This window comes from Halyomorpha halys, unplaced genomic scaffold (genome assembly GCF_000696795.3).
Source record: "Halyomorpha halys isolate HHAL.00 unplaced genomic scaffold, Hhal_1.1 Scaffold900.1, whole genome shotgun sequence".
Classification (NCBI taxonomy): domain Eukaryota; kingdom Metazoa; phylum Arthropoda; class Insecta; order Hemiptera; family Pentatomidae; genus Halyomorpha; species Halyomorpha halys.
In genome coordinates, this window is record NW_027114997.1 from 279,688 (window position 1) to 300,423 (window position 20,736).

The 20,736-nt window shown below is 29.9% G+C and overlaps 2 long non-coding RNA genes across 3 annotated transcripts; one reads left to right on the forward strand and one right to left on the reverse strand.

Annotated features, from left to right (window-relative positions):
- Positions 1-14,977: 14,977 nt before the first annotated feature.
- LOC136796921 (uncharacterized) lies at positions 14,978-15,634 on the reverse strand. Of its 2 annotated transcripts, none has more exons than XR_010844716.1 (3): positions 15,571-15,634; positions 15,265-15,388; positions 14,978-15,176 (listed from the first exon to the last, which is right to left on the reverse strand). It is a non-coding gene; the product is annotated as an uncharacterized lncRNA (long non-coding RNA). The 2 variants fall into 2 exon arrangements; XR_010844715.1 differs by having other exon boundaries at positions 15,524-15,590.
- A 1,670-nt stretch (positions 15,635-17,304) lies between these two features.
- On the forward strand, positions 17,305-19,254 carry LOC106686968 (uncharacterized). The gene is made up of 3 exons (XR_001344092.3): positions 17,305-17,527; positions 18,460-18,547; positions 18,621-19,254. It is a non-coding gene; the product is annotated as an uncharacterized lncRNA (long non-coding RNA).
- The last annotated feature ends 1,482 nt before the right edge of the window (positions 19,255-20,736 follow it).

Here is a 20,736-nt window from a genome sequence, read left to right on the forward strand (position 1 = left end):
TTATATTATCCTAATTTTAGATTACTGTGTTCATACTATGAAAATCTCAATTTAATTTATTAATTAATTTTTTTTAATAACTCTCTGACTAATATATATATATTAGTGGATAATTACTTATCGTTTATATATATAAAATTGAACAATGATTTTTTTATATTCATATTTAATTTTATATAGGAGAAGTTTGCCATCAAGAGATACATTGTGCATTGATTATGGGGCATACAAAAGTTAATTAATTTCTGTAACTGACTGCATTGTTACAATTTTAATGTCCTCCCCTGCAATTATTATGCAAACAGGGGAATATTCAAGAACACTTGAAAAGTTGAGAACGTGTGTTTGCTGTGTACCGTTGTTTCTAGTTTAGAAAGTAGTTAGGGGGTAAATTAATTTTCGTTTGTCTTGGTCGTCTATTTCTCATATTTTAATCTCACTATATTTCATTATCTTTTATGTATAATTTTTTTAATTCTTATTAAATTAAATAAAGCTCCGTTTAGCTTAGTATATTTCATTATATTATAAGTATTTTATATTTGTTTATGTAAATACATAATTAAAACATTTATTCTAAAGGAATGACTTTGCTTTTCTCAAATAGCATCTCAAATATCAAACGATTTTTTAAAAAAAATAAATAAAAAATATAAGTTGTTGGAACGGAATATTATTCATGATATAATTATGTACATATTTTTCGGTTGGCTGTACATCATAGGTCTTTGACCTCCCAAACCAGCCTTCTCCATCCCTGCCTATCTTGGGCAACTGCTTTCCACTTTCCTGTATGCAGCTTTTTCGCATCGTCTATCAACCTGATTTTTTCACCTCCCATGTGGTTTCTTGCCTACTATATTGACATTCATTGTTGTGTAGAGGCGTCCTGATGGATTGCTTCGAGGCACATGGTCCACCTATCTTAACCTCCTTGCCTTCATATCGTGAGATATTGATTAACAAGTCTCTGCAAGCAGTGCACTGTTAGTTCTTCCCCTCCTATATATATATAAATACTATTTTTTTGTTCAAAAAATAGAATACTTACTACATGAACAGGCAATTTATCCACTTTCTTGAACTATTTTTCAATAAGTAAAATAGTTCTTAAAATTTTTAAAATATTTTTCTAACACCTTCTCTTTAACAGTTTATCTTCTTCCATCAACCACTAACCGCTTGCAGAACTTATTGGCTAATTAGATTGATTTAATTCATATTTAAAATAAGGATCATAATAGCGTGTACTATTAACAAGACTGTCCGAATGGGACCTAAATCGATATTTAAAAAATTAAATGTTGCAGATATTGATTTCCAGAATGAAACGAGCACTTTTTCTAACAATTTAATCACTCAATAAAAAAGAATAAAATGAAATAAATATATCCTTATGCCAGTCACATATGATATTTAATAAAATGGTTTCTTTCGTTCAATCAATCTGGAGGTATAAACATAGCTGTGTCTTATCTCCCAGACGGGACTATCGAAATGATTCATCGTGACCTTTTGTCTTTCCAGAACGAGGATGCATGGCAACACACAACAAAAAAGGAGAGGCACAAATCTTTAGAAGAGCTCGTAGAGGAGAATATAGTAAAACGATAAAAGTAATTTATATGGTAGAGGAACGGAGACCAGACAATGGAAGGGCAGAACACGTTAGCCAGGTTCGGATAATAACATTCAGTCGGGAATGGTCCATCTCTCATCGCTTCCTCTGCGATATTCCTCCATGGTCGAGGGGATCATTTCCTCCTGCACGGACAGAATATTATTCCGGAATTATAAAATAAATAAATTTGTGTATACACATCCCACTACGTGAATCGAACGTTAGAACTCAATCGTCTAAATCATCAGTTAAATGAAAAAGTTTGAGCAATTTACCGAAAATAAGCAACTTAGGTGTAGTTTCGTTTCTAATAGAACTGATCTTTTTTTTTTTTTTAATAATTTATTTATTGATATTTACAACTGTATACATATATACACATCAAGTAAATTTGCTGTAAGTGATATTATGACATGATAAAAACATGTGGAGAATCTACCCATTGATAGAACTCCGAAAACATTTCTAAAGGAGATCTCGAGGCCATCTTCTTTTCAGACGTCTAGGAGGATTATTAGTTAGTGAAGGAGAAGCCAGGTTAGAAACGAGTTGGTTTGGGTGGTTGGGAAGATTATCATGGAAGGATTGGTATCTGGTTCTGGCCAAATCGGCAACATAGGTGACATTGAGGTCCTGATGGATGATTTGATTTGTGACAAAGTAAGGAGCATTAAGGATTTTACGAAGGATTTTGGACTCTAAGGATTGGATTCGAGAGGAATTAAATGGTTTAGTGGAGCCCCATAGCTCAACTCCGTATGTCCAAATAGGCCTTAAAATAGTCATGTAGATCAGTCTTTTGTAATGGATTGAAAGTTTGGACCGTTTGTCTAGTAAATGTTGTAATAGTCGGAATCGACGAGCAGTTTCCTGTCTTTTCAGTCTTGTATGAGGATTCCATGTCAGTCGTTTGTCCAGATTTAGTCCTAAGTAACGGATCTGTTCAACAGGAATGAGTTGGGTATTATTAAAAGATACTGTTGGGCAAGACATTGGGATATAATGGAAGGATCATTATTCATTGACAATCGGCATACGTGGTGAGAATAGTGTTAGGATGAGGTGGGATATCACCTGTAAAAACTGTATAAAGGATAGGACCAAGGATACTACCCTGAGGTACACTAGCAGACTGAGGAAACAGGGATGAATAAGCGCTGTTGTGATTTACTTGAAATAATCTGTCTGAGAGATAAGAACGGATAATGAGATAATATGTAGGGGGTAGGAATTTACGGATCTTGTATAGCAGTCCTGGGAGAACTGATCTGAAAATATTTTTAAGGCTATGTATACATTGCAGTGTGGAAACAAAACTTTCAATGACTAATATAATTATAAAAATATGAAATATCTAAACCATATAGATTAACACAATAACATATTTTTCTACGGGGAAGATGGTTCAGGCAAGGCTGTGGCCCTTCTGCGCCCTTGTTGAATTTGAAAATTCTGCACCCTACTATGACATGGGGTTGAACAATTTTTAAATTACAATGTAGACCATCAGAATAATATTACAGACAGTTCACGTGCAGTAATTTTCAGTTTGGAATATTTATTATTTATTTATAGGGTAATTTTTCATAGTTAATTTGGAGCCTTTGGTACATCTCGCTATCCCCTGGCTACGGCCCAGTCCCTCCGAAGGCGTTCAAAAGGTACAAAATTATTTATGAAATGCCCGTAATAACTGAGTTGATTGTTGACCGATCTTCTAATTAAATAGTTTATTATTATATATATGGCGCCATCTTTAATTATGTGAGAGGTTAAATATAAGAAGACGTCAAAATAAAAGGGAAGATTCTGAATCTGTTATAAATGGATTAAAAAAATACATACAAGGAAAAAAATAAAACTATGATGAACTTTTAATTTCGTTTTTCACACATTAAATTTTTGGGGATAACTCCTGTTTTATCACCGTGATTATTATTCATTCATTAATCCCCAAAAACTGTTTTTAAATCCTCACACCATATTATTACACAAAAGGATAGCCACAAACCCTTGAATAACCTCCAACCAAAGGATAACCACTAATCGTTAAATGTAAAATATAATTCTTAGCACTAATTAAAGCTGTAATACTTTCATGGCCCTCTACATTAGTTCCAAAATTTGTCTTTTTAGCCTTTTTCAGAGACCTTTACAGATATTATACTTATAACTGAGTTAACTAGTAGTTTTAAATAAGATGTATGTCTTTAAAAAAAAAAATTTTCTTGCATAATATTTATCAATTTATTGTAAATGATAAGCCCAAAGAAAAAATTACCTACTTTGATAACCAATACTTCCTTGGATTAGTATTTATGAAACTATATAATTTTTAAAATGTGACTGGTATGTTGAAGTAGAAAAAAGTTTGAAAATAGTCAAAGGTAAAGGCCCAAAACGATACTAAAATGAAAATTCTATTTATGAAACCGATTTGTTACAAATTAAATAAACAATTTTTTATTCTTATATAGTTTTATATTTGTTTAATGTGGGTTTGAAATAGATTTGAGGAGAATTCTTTTAAAGAGGTTTTTTTTTTTAGATTCTGATTTATGGTTAATTATTAAATTTTCTCTAGTTTATTTTTTTTTAATGACGTAAAATCAATGGTCATTAACTCCATTTATGCCTTAATAAATTTTTCTTACATTTGTTTAATTTGATTTCTTATTTTATTTTATTATTATTTTTTTGTCTCCCTGATGTTATATTTGTGTCAGTGAACCTTTTAATTTTAGGAACTGAAACACCAGTTTCACTGTTTGGTTGTAATCTTAAGCTATTGATATGGGAAATATGGACAATCTTGGAAAATATGGCTAATTGTCAAAATGTTGAAGCAATATTAGCGGTTCAGAGGTGTTGATTTTTGAATAAGATAGGAGTGGGTGAGCCTCGTGTGATCTATTCTTAACTTGAACAGTACGACTTCCTCTTTACGGCTTTTCCGAGTGGAGGTACCCCAGGGCTTGACGTCCTTTTTAATCAGTTTTAGTTTACTCCTTAGGCTTTCATTCCACAAATATTTATCTTTGATTTCTGTACATGCCGTTTTTTTTTTAAATATTGCTCGATTAAACTATCTTAAATTATCCTCTTCCCTTTTAGGTTCGGACCGTCACTCTCCGGGGATCTTAGCGGGGCGGGTCAGGCGGGGAAGGATTGACTTTTTTAGTGTTATGATCTCCGCTTGTGAGATTGTGACATGTCATACATCGACCAACCTACTCCTTATAATTGTCTATTTAAAAAGTCAGATAAGTAAGGCTACTGTGGAGGGCGGGAGTGGAGGGTTTCATACCGTTTTTCAATTTCAGGCGCTTTTTAAATATTCCTCGATTAAACTATCTTAAAGTATCTTCTTCCCGTCTAAGCAATTACTTAGACTGTAACTCTTTATCTATGAGCGCAAGTGAAACTGGCGATAGGACGCTGGAAATTAATATTTACATTTAAAGAAAAATGAGGTTTAATATTTATTTTTATCCAGTTTTTCACGAACGAAGAGGTTTCATTACAAGGAGATACAGTTCTCCGATATTTGGGTTATACGCAGCGCAATTGGGAAGTGAGGCGACCATTAAAAGAAGTTGGTTGAAGTATAACGGGGTAAGGGTGAGGATAAATGCAATGGGGGGGGGCTGTGAGAGGGAAGAGCGGCTTCTATTATACTTTGTAAACAGTTGGAAATCAGTTTGTGTCTAAGTGTCTCCCTAATGGCTCCCTCAGGCCTCTATTAAAGCTAAAATTTGATTTCCACTTTTAAATTATACCTGCTCTTGTTCCGGGGGAGCTTTCCAATTGTGGGCTCGACTGGAAGCCGTTGAGTAACATCCAACTTATCCTTAAATAACGGATACGATTGCGCTGGAGGAGGAGTCATAACAGAGTACGCTGTTTCCATCATTCAAGTCATTTACTAGACAAAGTAGGTGTCTTTGCTTTGCTTTAATAGTGGCCAAATAATAAAAAATAAAAAATAAATTTTTTTATTAGATGTAGTGAATGAAAGTACTCTCCTTTATTTTTATTTATTTTTTATTTAATACACCATAAACGACGTTTTGGGGCTGTCAACACATCAGCAGGCATTTCCAACGTTGTCATGTCGCTGCATGATTCAAAGATTGTGCTAGAATATACTATTAATATAAGTCATACGGTCTTCGGTCGATATCATATTTATATCTTCTTAATGTTATGGGTTCTATTGGATGATTTTCATTAAAGTAATTAGATGAGGTGAATGAGAGCACTCATAAACGATGGTTTTGGGAAAGTTCTTTCATTCATTACATCTAATAAAAAACTTTTCTTTTTTTTAAATAATGGTCACTTCATCATTACTCATTTGCTATATTGTCATGTTGTAGCTTAATCCGAAGATCGTGCTAGTATTCGCTATTAATATTAGTCACACGGTCTTCACTCAAAACCATATAATCACATTTTTTTTTTGTATTTACATTTTATGTCATATCTTTTGTGAACGGTTTGATGATTGTAATTATTACTATTTTTCACAGTTTCCTATTGTTCAACATTAATTTATAATTTTTTTTTTACAATTGCTTGGTGATGATTAATTTAAATAATTTAATCTGTCCTATCTGCGCTCAAAATACCATTGAAAAAATCGAAATTTGCTTTAATTTTTGAGAGGATATGCAATTAATTAATTTAAAATGAGTTATAAATATTATACACTCATATTAATATAACCATTATAAAAAAAATTATAGTAAATTAAATTTTTAATCATCATCATCTCATCTATTTTCTTTTCTCTTACTCTGTAAATTTTCTCAGAACTTTCCACCGCTGCATGCCCTATTAATTTTACAACCACAATTAAGGAGTGAAAGGCAGACCCGCATTACTGAGATGTTATGCGGGTTAGGATCTGCTTTTAATCAGGAGATTCTACTAGAAAAGGTTTCTAATTCTATTCATTATAACAATGAAAGAATTCTAATCTGTTTAAATGCATTGTGCAAAGTAAGAAAAAAAACAAGACTAATGATAAAACTGAATATATGAACATTATAAATTACCAAAAGTTTCTGAAACAGATATTATCATTTTGTATTCTAACATTTATTTTTTTCGCTGGTATGACTTCAAAATTTAAAACATTCTAGTTTCTTTTAAAACTTTTTGTCATGTTTTATGAATAGACATTAATCATAGTAGCTACTTTATGTGTATTATTTTATTGTCTCGTAATCCGAGTAAATTTGTTCTCATCTTTTTTTGTTTATGCATCACAAGTCTATTTGGCAAAGTCTGACACAAAAAGCTTCCCTTTTCACTTATAACTAAATTTCCATTTTTAGGCCAATATGGTTAGGTTTTGTTGGATTGCAAAAAGTGGAATATTATATTTTATTTTATTCTTTCAAATTTAATTTGGTACCAGTAAGTAAAACACATCGAGAGAACTTTTCGGTACACTTTTACTTACAAATCATAAAAGGTATTTCATAAAGAAAAATGACCATTTTTTTTTTTTTTTTTAATTTTGTGAAAACTGAGACATATTTCTATCAATATGTGAGTCTGCAGCTTAGAAATGAGTTCTTAAAAATAAAAATCATATGATAAAATTTGTAGAGTAACTAATTCTCCGTCCACTGGTTTTTCAAAAGATCTAGGACATAAATAAATTTTGTGAATTTATTTTAGCAATCGTCATAAAAACTACTACTAATACAAAGATAAATGTCATAAACTACTTTATAATACATATATACATCTGATATTTCCTGAGATATAGTTTTTCATAAAACGCAACATCTTATTAATTTATTTTTGAAATATCATGAATACTACTACTCCTACGAAGGATTAAATTAAACTAGTTTTGATTTGTTCGCTTATAAATATAATTCCTGAGATTTAGTTTACACAAAATAAATTCACTAACTATTTTTTCCTTATGAAATGTTGCATTTAATAAAAGTATATCTCGGGAACTAGTGAAAGTAAATAGCTCTTTTAGGGCTCATATTTTAGTGACTTTACTTTTTTTGAAATGACATTCTATTACATTTAAAGAAACAAAGCTCCGAATGAAAATTTGATTTTTTTTTCCACATTTTCCTACAGCCGTCATTTTTTATGCCTTCTAAATAGCTGGAAGACTCGAAAATTTTGACTAGTAACTATACATAGTTTTCACTAAATTCATCAAGATTGGGGTGAAATAACTATCATTTTTATTCTCTTGAGCTTTTGGACTATATAGTATAAAATTAATGATAGTTGTTATCATGACACCACTTACTGTCACTGCTGCACTGTCGAGCTAGGTTATGATAGATAACAGTACTTCATGAGCAGTAAAAATACTACCACATGAATGCGCCTTAGCCGTGAACTGTCACACCACACTACTTTTTCAACTGTAATGGCGATTGGGCGGTAAAATTATATATTATTATTTTATCGTTGTATATTTCTTATGTATATTACTTGAATTAAATTATATTCGAATAATTTAATCTTATCTAATTTAAGAGGGTAATACCCATAAACATACACAAAGTTCACACATACACATCCTATAGGAAGGTCTTTGATTATTTTTAATCTCTACATCACGGTCCTCTATAAAATTTATATATAATCAGTTAAAATGCCTTTAAAAACAAACAAAATATTTAGTTTATTTAGTTGTTTTTTTTCCGACTTTTAAAGTCATTTGACTGGTCTAAAATCTACGTATTATCTAAAGTCGATTGCCTCTGTACTAATTTAGAAAGGTGGTATAGAACGTGAAATATAAATATTTTGTGAGATAAAATTTTATTTAATTATCTTCAGTATTAATTTGTTCATGTGATATCAGACGTTCATTGCTAAAATCGATTAAGTCATGAATTAAGGTTCTGTGATAGTCAAAATTAAAGTTTAATTACCAATAATTATGATTAAAAAGATAATTTTCATTTTATTGTTGAAGTATAAAAGATAACTTAAATATATATATGATTATTTGAAAATCGAAAACAATTATTAATTTTCGAATTTTAGTCACAAGGCCTTTATAAGCTTCGAATATGAGTCAATTAATTACCCAATTACAAATTTATTAATTACTTTACATCATTAATGACATTTATTCTACATATTCTCAAATCTATCATTCACCATTTTAGTAGTTTTATAAAAGATTTAAATCGAACAATTCGACATTGTATCAAATTTATTTTCTACACTTATTCAAGCTTTCACTCACTCTATAATATGCCCAGTACAATATCAAGGCTCAACTTTCCGTTGACTAAATTTCAAAGATGAATTTAGTACTTTGACAATGTTTTAGGAATTGTAATATTTTTCTTAAGAACTGCAACAAATTACGTAAGTTTGTTTTAAAAATGGCTTCCATTAAGAGAAATTTCGAGGACGAAATTAACTTGTATCCGGTGACCAAGTTGATTCATATTTTAAACTCACTTAGACAATTATTGAGAATTTTTCTATAAAAGTAATTATATCCAATTTTGAAGAATTATTGTTAAAAATTAATATGATAACATTTCAAGTATTTGAGTTGATTTTTTAAATGAAAATGTTAATCAGTAACTCCTATTTGGCCATGGAAAAGTAAATTTTTAAATGTTTTAGTTCAAGAATTTTTTTTATATATATAAAAAAAACTTTATTTCTGAAATTTTTTTTAATTACTTATTTATTGTAATTTACAACTGTACAAAATAATACAATAGGTAAATATGTTGTATGTTTGAAAATTAAATACATTAGCTTTAAATATAAATCTTTAAATTTCAGAGTAACTAAGGTCCATTTACTGAATTTTCATGAAAGGTTTTCAGGTTAAAATCAGATGTATAAAGCCTTTAAGATTAACCTCACATATACTCCCTATTTTTATATATTTTTAATGCTTGAAATCAAATAATTAATAAATTTATTAGATACAAGATAGTAGAGATGAAATAATATTTGTAATTCGTATCCTTTTTCTTTTGATTAAACTCATCATTTTCTTTAAAACTTTATCTTTAAACGCCTTATATAATAAATTAATATTAATTGCTTAATATAATGAAAAAATCTAATTATGATTAACACAAGACAGGTATAATTTATAAATATTAAAAGGAATATTTTATTGTTTAATTTTTATTTCAATTGCATTTACTCACGACTTTTTGTACCGTATAATGAATAGTAAATGTAATAATATAGGTAAAAACTAAAAATATAGCAAGTATTGTAATTGTAATGTTTGGCATGATTAGCTCCTTCTGCAGCTGTAGATACAATTACTCATCACTGCAAAGAGTAGAGGGTCTGGAAGCCTACAATATGAAGGGACAAATGTTGTTTATACCCGAAGATCATGCAAATAAATCCTAACTATCTAATTATTAAATATCACCAAGCACTAAAAATAACTGCTAATTTTTACAAACTAATTTAATTATACTAATTTTTTTTAAATAAAAAAATAATCCATTTCCATATATCATTTTTTCCTATCCTTTTTGTTTTAATTTTTATCTTTTAAACTTTAGTATACATTATTTTAAAATAAATAAATACTTTTTTAAATTCAAATTTATTTTTGAATGCACAAAAAATATTGACTGAATAAGAAAAACTATAATAGTGTATATATCCAGCCAATTATATTTTATTAAATTTAAATTATTTCGTGTATCTGTATTTAACATGTATCTCTAAAAAATAAAGTTTCAGATAAAGTATTTGTGGTTAATGAACTGTTAATTAATATTTAATTATCATAAAAACAATTTTATAAATAATAAATAATGTTGTCATGAAAATATCCTCTATACACAATAAAAAAACAGCTTCATGAGTTTCATTTAAAAAATGAATTGAGAAGTCCAACTTTTAACACTACGAAGACAGTAACATTAATAAATGTTTATTAATAAAATATTTTTATTTTAATGTCCGTCAAATAAAAAAAATTATCCATATTTATAAGCCTTATAAATTTAGCTCAAAATTCAGTTTCTTATTAGATTTATAAATATCCAATATCCAATTAGGTTTACAGTTATATCTGTTTTAAAAATTAAAATTAAACTAGATTTCTTCAATAGTAATTTTTTGTAACAGCTAGGGGAAAATATTAAGCGATATTTTCAAATGAAATTTTTTTTATAACAGTTATCACTTAATTTAAAAAATAAGTCCCTTTAGATTTCTGAATAGCATAGATTGTAATGAAATATTTCCAAACCAAGATGTATTTTAAAATTAGAATATAATGTATTCTTTTTTTTCCTAACCTCCTTATTATTATATTTGTTTAATAGATACATATAATAGGGAAATGCTATGTGCATATCTGTGAAATATTGTCTTGGATTGCCTTTTGGCATTATAAGGTTAATTTCAAGGTCCACTTAAGGTAGTTAGGAACAATAATAAAAAATAAATAAACTATAAATAATGACAATAATAAGAATATATTATATTATTACATAATTTATTCCGCAAAACTTTTTATATTTAATTTTAACAAGTTTTTTTTTTTGGGGGGGGGGGAAGGCAGGAGTTGTCGAATTCAACAAAAGATTCCCTTTATACAATATTATAATCCCCCCCCCCCCATGCCAGCCAATATCTCCACACGGCAGAAGAAAGTACTTCAACCCCTCACGTAACCCTCAGCCGTGATAAATTGTCCTGAAGAATTCATTTCCTATTTTGTAAGCGCCCTCTGGAAATACTAATCTTTCATTTTTCATTCCCATCGGCTCTCTTTGTCAGAGTTTCATTTTCCGGTACAAAGGCCAATCAGTTATAATTGGATACGCCACTCTCCTTTATAGTATTATTGTCCTTTTTTATATTGTTTAGACTTGTTACGTTTGTTTTTTTTAATTTTTTCATATCGATTCAGTCCTCTTCTACCCACGCTATTTTATCTTTTGTTTTAAATAACATTTTAAAATATGAAACATGTTGTCATAATATGAATATGAAATGATGAACAACCCTTTACTCTTTATTACGTGTTTTTTTAACTATCTTTGACTGGAATTATTCTCTTATGTGTCTCAGACTTATTTAAGCCTCGTAAGAAAGCAATAATTTCATTTTTCTTTGATTTTTTTTCTGGAGTGGTATGATTTTCATAAAGAAAAATTATTCTAATTGATTTTAATAAATTTTTCTGGTAAGTTGGTATGTTCAGTTTATCAATTAATTCTATCAATCCTAATTTATAACTAAAAAACGATATATATATATATATATATATATATATATCGTTTATTGATTTTGATTCTAGATTTGAATCTGGCTGTGACAGATAAGTATTTATTCAGTAACTCCAGCCGTGAGTTAACCCTGTGGGCCCAGGAGCCTTTAGGAATCCACAGTCACATAAAGTTAATACCTTAATTGGGAAACAATCTGGCGTTCGAGTTTGATTCTGACCAAATTACCTCCTTGTTCAACCGTTGGTCTGGTAGAAGTATTTTTTTTTTAAATTAATTAAAATGGGTTGTAGCGGTACAACATTTGTGATTGTACTGATCGTAATTAATACATAATATAAAACTCTTGATGAACATTATTAAAAACCGATTAATTCTTAAATCTTATAGAAATATTCTTACTTAAATACATTTTCAAATTTATTTACGGAATATGATTATTTTTTTAATGTACTTTTGTTATTTAACACATGTAAATGTTTTTGATTTTATAGAATAGCAAAGATTAAAAAAGCCTGGTTTTGTGTCACAACTATTCCACAAGTTCTCTTCGAACGCAGATAAGTAATTCTGAATATCGTTCGTTGGTACGAAACAACAGATTTTAGATGTAAGTATAATTAAGGTTTTTTATAAATTATCTAATCTTAGTAATACTTATGGTAGGTTTGTACTCATTCTTCAAAAATATTTTTATTTAATAAAAATATTCCTAATTCCTCTAACAGGTAACAATAAACCTAAAGAGGTATCACAATGGTTGCAAAATGTATGAAAAATGTAGGAACATAACATAGTTATTAATTGAACATTATGTCATGGAATGATAACAACAAAAGAAATAATTTAATTAAAATATGAAACTGTAGTTAAAAGATAAGTTAAGTAGAACTTATATATGGTTTTCCCTAGAATATTATTGAAGGATTTAAAAACATTTTAAGACACAAAAATAAACATTTTACGAAGTCTGGTATCATAGGGTCGGAAAGGGACAGGATATAGTGGATGCAGAACACTGACAGAGTACATCAAATCAAGAATCTCGAAAAGCCTGAAAAGGCTACACACATCAAACATGCTTGAATATTTCTTGATACCTTTAAGAGAAACGCAATAGGACCTTCCCAAAAACTTGTTTTTGTTTTAATGAACATAAGTTCTACTTAGAAGCCTCCGCTTTAATAAAAAGGTAGCATACTTGAACTTCCATAGCGAACTCTTGCGAAATATTGATTACCTTGTTTACTTGTATGTGAGAAAACTAAAGGTGCCAACATACGTTCAAGTATGCGTATTTAAGTATGACCTGCATTTGGAGTGTACATTGTTGTTTATTGCTTTTTAAAAAAAAAATAGAAATTCTCCAAGATGTTTGCCTGCTTGAGGATATGGACTCATCATCGGTTATTAGAATGCAACAACAATATTTTCTGCATTACCTCAGCAAATACAATAAACTTTAATGTGGAAAGCCAATGGAAAAGCATTACCAATATTATAAAGATATAGTAAAGTATTTAGAAGAGTTAAATCATTAAGGCTCCATGTGAAATAAAATTTACTCAGATTTAATGATGTCCTGACTGAGAGAAAACAAAACAAAGTTTTCGAACAACTAAATTGTATGATATGTAACTAACGAATAGTCGGAATTTTTTTAAAAATCTTTGGGAGCAGTTCTTACTATTGTTTCAAAACATACACGGAATATTACTTAATATAAAATATATATTTATGTATTACAGAAATTTATGTAATATAAAGTATATGGGTTGATTCATATTTATTTTTCATAAAAAAATTTACTGAATAATCCTTTCAACGTTCCTTCAAAGAATAATCACCAAAGGTTTCCGAAGATAGGAAAGATCAATAGGACTTCTATCTCTGTCCCGAAAACGACTGGAAAAAGGATGCGAGGAATGCAATCTGACTCTAGGGCACAAACGGGCCAGGATAAACATAGAGAAAGAGAGAAAAAACAAAGAAGCCATTGTATGAGTCCTAACAAAGGCGAAGGAGCACTTTTAATTTTGGGGAAAGTATTATTTTCATATCAAGCTACAGATTTGCCCTCGGCTGTTCCTACTGGAACCCATTTCCCACAGGATCCTTTATGAGTCAATTAACTTTTCTTTCTCCTGTTTTTTCCTTGAAATACTTTCGTGTCCCCTCAAAAAAGGAAGGCTTTTTAATAACTGTAACCTGTCTTACTTCTCCTCCACTTTTATTGCTAATATTTAGCACTTATATTTTTTAGGGCTTCTTTATATTCATCACAGAATATTATTACCTATTCTTCAGGGATCATAATTCTTGGATTACATTTAATTCCTTAAGATTAATTTCTTGAAGCCAATTACACAACTAAGAGAGAACAAAAATATAAAAAGAAGGTAAAACGTATTTTTAAAAAATTTTTGTTATAAAAGTACATTTCCTTTAGGCCTTTTTATTATTACTAAATTACTTTTTATTAATTTTTATATGATGAGATAATGAAATTCGAATTGGGCCACTTGAAGGAGCGGTATTTCCTCAATCAGTAATCAATCTTCATGGTCTCATAAAAATATGATAGTGAGATTTTTATTAAAATATGGTGAACTCAAAACAACTCATTTTTTCTTTTGAAAAAGAGTAAAATGTACAAAGAATAATATCTTGAGAATAATATCTTTTTGACTTTTAGACTGACACCCTCGACCTTAAACTGAAAAGGCTTAACATGGGATCCTGCGGTAAAATTTGAATAAATTTTATAGTAAAGTTTGGAGTGATTGAGAAACATAAAACGTTTATCAACAGTCTGCTACTTATTCTGTAAGATGGAATGGAGGTCTGCTCGTAAATCATAGATAGATTTGAGGGAGTCGTAAGCTCGGCAGTAAGTTAAAATGTACTTAATGGTAAGTTGCGTTACGCAAGTGTCATACAGGTTGTGAATCGTGGGCCATGAGATAACCTTGGGTCCGGGGCGTATGACCTATTCAAGCCCAACATCACTTCTCTTCGCATATTTCTAGTAGATGATATCCAAGAGGAGAAGTCACTTCTGATTTTCCTTAATTTAAAAGAAGAGGACTTTAAAAATTAAAAATATATTCTACATGTCATTAGCAATTTTAATTCACTCATTATGAAATAGGTTGTCCGTAGCTCAGGTGGTTAAGGTGCAAGTCTTTGCAATTTGAGAACTGCAGGCGGCCCAATTCGAATCCAGCGTGGAGGTAGACTTTTTTCATTTCGTGATGGTCCCACGAAATATATAACTTGATCTGATTCCCCTCAACATGGTCAAATTAGGTTGATCACTACTAAAAAAAAAAAAAAAACCCCGTACGTAAGAAATGATTAGGAAGGAGGTAAAAAAAATATATATATATATTTTAACCAGATACCAACCCTGATAAATTTCAAAACCAACACGTTTCTAACCTGGTTTCTCCTTCACTACCTAATAATCCTCCTAGGCGTCTGAAAAGAAGATGGCCTCGAGATCTTCTCCTCGAGACATTTTTTTGGAGTTCTATAAATGGATAGATTCACCACATGTTTTTATCATGTCATTAAATCAATTACAACAAATTTACTTGATGTATATATATTTATACAGTGGTAAATAACAATTAATTAATTATTAAAAAAAAATATATCAACTAACCTAAAGTGAATTGTACTTTATGTTTCAGTAAAATGAGACCCAGTTACCTTATTACACAAACAATGATAAATTAAGTTCATGATATAATTTCATTTATAAAATAAAATAATAATTAGACTAAAAAAATAATTACAATAAGCTGAATCATGCATAATAAGGTTACGATATAATAGTGAACCCTGAATAACGTTTATCTTATTTTTAACATCTAGTGGATACTATTTCAACAGGCTCAAACAAGAATAAGCTTAGTTTTTACTGCATTTGATCTCTATGACGTACAACAGAATGATAACATGGCTTAATTCGAATAACTTCTAATACCACCCTATTTACTTTTACTTTCCTTGTTAAGTTTTTCAGCCTATGATGCCAATAGTAATCTCTTTACACGTTCCTGATCCGAGCATTGGCAAGCGGGAATTTCAAGCATAGTTTATATTTATATTTCACTATCACAAACATAGTAGGGCGATCATGAAGTCCTATTTTATTGATTATTCAACCCACGATTGACGCTTTATTTAAAACTTATGTTGTCTAGTTGTCTGTTTTTTAGATCTCTCTATTCCACCAGCAGTGCTACCTTCAGTGTATTTGATACAAACCTCTGAGAGATGAAGATCTTTCGTCGTCCTTATAAACAACTTGCGAAATTATGTGTGGTATGAATGATTACATTTTGTTGGTGATTAATTCTTATGTGCATTTAGTAAATTTGGACATACAAATATATAAATTGTCAGATGTCAGTAAGATAATATTTTTCTCGCTTTCAAACACTTTTTAGAGAAAATGATTTAGATTTTCGTTGACAAGAAGGATGTGGAAGAACTGGCTATGGAAGAGGAAAAAAGAATAAAATATGCATAACAGACGATGTATTAGAAAATGAAATAGATAATATGACAATGGTGACAACTCAGATTATCATATTGCAGAAGAAGAAATGAAAGGTAAAAAAATTATAGTTTGGAAGAGGATCTTGAGGAAAGTTTTTTTTTCATTTAAAGAAAATCGCATTAAAAATCAATAGGACTTGGATATTAATATTTTTTTTTATTTGCAAGCAAACAAAACAAAAGATGACAAAACTCTTTTAAAGGTCGCATTCATAAACAATCCATGCCGCTTGCCCCTTGTTAATGTTTGTTGTATATTGAATTTGTTTAGCGGGTCACTGAAGAGGATCTAGGAGGGTGAATTCCAGAGAGCGAATTTGTTGAACGGGCGAATTAAAAAATTGTGAAAGAGTGAAATTGGAGGAGCAGAAATGATAAGGAAAAATAGGAATGAATTGAAACATTTGTATTTGTTGTACAGACGGAAATTGAATGTAAAAGGAAAAAAAAATTGTTTTTTATATCTTATTATTGGATCTCTTTTTTTCTGATTATACCATATATGTGTAATTTATATATGTCCGATTACGGACTGATAAGTATGCTGTGTGAGATAGCAACCTGATGTATTTAGGCAGCATAGATAAATAAAGTATTTCTCTCTCTCCAAAACGATAGAGGAAAACCCATGTTGGTATATCATCTTTACAACCTAAGCTATTTATTTGATAATATCTTTACATCGTGAACCAACTTGGAATAGATGTCCGTTATAGAGAAGTTTCTGTGTACCATGTAAAATTTAACTGGGTTTGTTTAATTAAGAAATATTTTTCTTCAAAATAATCTTGTCAGTTTAATCCCGACGATGAAATTTATATCCCTATACAGTGTCAAGTGATAATAAATCAAATTAAAACACTTAGGAACAATAAATTAATTTAATATTAAAAGATAAGATATCTCTCTTATAAATAAAGATTTTTATTTACTGGAAGTTTGTCCATTTGGTCAAGAAAAATGCACCATTTTTTTTGTTTAGTCACTGTCTTTGCATTAATTTCTCTCAGTACATCTTTCCTAGATAGAGAATCAACTACCATTTCCCATTATCGGGTGGACGAAAGTGATGTTGGGATACCCATAAGTCCAGGACTGGCTAGTATGTAATACCTTACTAAATACGTCTATGCATATGGGTTTTCATGTGTGTAGAATGTTATGTTAGTAATATGCAATATTTAATTTTTTAAGTTTTGAGGTTAGTAATATTATTATGAATAGAAATAACCATAATAATAATAATACCATAATAAAGACAAGGTCCAATATACAAAGTTTGAAAAATATGACAGATTGACAGACTTCCATCGAATGAACAAGCTTATAATATACTCAATGATGAACTCAAGATATATATTATAAAATTTAGAAGAAAGGCTGATTATAACTACATTAGTTACTTCTCGACTGATGGTGGGTAGAGAAATAGTATTTGTTACCAGTACATTTTAAACTTTGATTTAAGGAATTGAAATTTACTAGTAGTTGAGTTATAGAAAGAAAGATAAATGGATTTTATTATCTGCTTTGTGTTTTTTCCTCGTAAGTTTATTTAAATAAATTTTTGATTTGAGTTTGTACTATTTTTCTTATCGTGTATCCTATACTCCTATTATAATTGAACAAATATTTCCTTTATATCTATCTGATTCATGAATTTCATCCTCCACATCATTTGAAGGTTAAATAACTTTTCAAGGATTCTAGTTTCCAAGTTACAAAGATACTAGTTTCCACGGGACCGAACTGACTGGGCATCCTCTTTCAACTTTTTCCTCAACCTCATAGCTGCAACCCCTAATCTGACGCTCCTCTTGTTATCCTGGCAAGATATGGCAAGGTCCCATATATCCCATGGTGGATATAGGTCAGTATAGGTATACCGTGGAGTGTCTTATCATCTATCTTCTGTAACGTATCATCCCTGAGAAATAAATAGTAAAATCTGTAATGAAGAATCATAATGTTTTTTTTTTAAACGTGCGTTTACTAATTTATTTTCAATTTACAATTATTTGAGATGTTTTGCAGGTTTAAGGCGATGTAGCAGTTTTAATTGCTGTTTTAAATTCAAACGATGCTGTTTTAAAAATCGATTCTGCTGTTCAGTAGGAGCCGTGTACGTATAAGTAGAAAAAGATGAATAAATAATTTAAATAATTTTATTAATAAATTTTTGATTATGTTGCCAGGAAGACACCAGCTGTTTATTGCTGAAATGTACCACCCATTTAGTAGGATTTTAAATCGCATATCAAATCTTCACGTACAACCTACAGAGACTTTAATTCACTTAATCGACTTTGGTGGATTACAATTGCAACGTTACTTACTCTCTCATATAAACTAAAATTGATTTCATGACAAACTACGTTGTTGTAATAATTTATATGAATAGTCACAACATGTATTCCCGAGAACATAAGAGGAAGGTAAAAAAGAGGTGAATGGGTGATTTAATCTTTAGGACATTGAAGTTGAAGATTAACCGAAACAGTATGGAAAAATTGTCATAAATTTATGATTATTGGTTGTTTGAAGAAGCGATAAAAAACTAAAATTTTTATTTTTATATTTTTAATACTTCAAAAATTATGTTTATCGCAATCATAATTTTACATAAAATTAGAGTACTTTATGATCTTTGGAAATAGATTAAATATATTTTGTTGCTAATACCAAATTTATGGTTGTATGAAGCGGAAATGTTGTAAAAAATGTAATATAATATAATTTTAAGTAATATGAAATGTCAATTTATAGTAAGCTTTAAATATATATAATTCAATCGAGAGTTTTCAGAATTATCATAGTTAGCAGGTATAAGAATGGTTTTTAGTATGTATACAGAAATAAATAAATGTATATGGATATATTAAAATTATTTATTAACTTTTTATTCTAATTACTTATCAATTTCATATTAATTTACTGGCTATATAAAAAATCTAAATCATTTTCTTGAAACTTGATTCATTTACTTATTCCCAGCTTGTGGGTGTAATAGGCATTTGAGCTTGGTGTTAAACACATGGAACATCTATTAAGAAAACAATTTACAATTATCTCAATTTATTTCAACTGTTTATTCTTAATGTTCTTCTCTCTCCTCTCTTCTTCATCTGCGCCCTTGTACCCGATGACCTTCTACAAGCAGATCTCCTACGCCCTGGTCTAGCATGTCACCTGATCTAAGCAGATCCCTAGGTTGAACCACTGAAGATTTCCACCCATACTGAAAATCTTAGCAGTACGGATAGCTTTGTTCCGTGACTAGAGGGAAAAAAAACAAACATCTTTGAGGACCTAGAATCCAGTTTCCTTAACAGTTTGGCTCGTAATACCACGAAGGTGGTGCACGCCACGGTTATATGCTTAGAAATTTCTGAGACACCGCATTTCCAGAGTCATAAAGCCAACCTCGGGTTGTAATCCATCATGCCGCGTGAGGAAATACGAAAACCAGTAGGCCGGGAGGACACACTTCGCTTCTAAACACGACCAGACAGTTGCGATGTACTTCCTCAAAGTAGATTCGTTCAGAGTTACCGCCCACCCCTTTTCCATGAAACGCTCTTTCGAGAAACCTAATTTAAATTGGTAACTTGAATTTTTTTTTAAAAAAAGGTTATATGGTCAACAATTACTTAGTTTTTCCTAACAAATCAATGAAACTGTAGGGTAGACTTGACAGTTTCAATAAAAAAATAAAAGTCACAGGTGGCTTAACAGGTTCCTTTTGGTAAGAATGTACTCTACTGCTATCTGATTAAAGACTAAGCTCTCAAAGTATCATAAGAAGTTGAGATGCCAGGCTGAAGATCATATTATCTATGTGTAGGCTGGAATGAGTCACTCTGCTAATGATATTTTTAAGGACTTGAGGAAATGAAATTAGTATTTATTTTCATCATGAAAAATCTTAAAGGTGTTTAGCTTAGTTACTAAACCAAGATATTACACACAAAATAAGGTTTTTAAAGAAAATAATCTTATAACCCCAAAAGTTGGTGTTCACTATAAGATCAAAATAACCTTAGTTTTTCTAAAGTGGGCATTTGATGTCCACTATTGGTGTTTTCATTTTTGATTTTTTATTGTGAATTTCCTCTATGAATATGTGAATTTTTTTTATAGTCATCATCTGGGAACTAAGGGGTGGATAGTAAGATCAAGGCAATACTTCCAGGCCTATTCCGCCAAAATATACTAAACTTTTACTCAATTCTAGATGATGAATTAGCAGAGACGGAGTTAAAGACCTCTTGAAGTATTCAAACATGAAATAGTTGCGTTAAAATGCGTGAG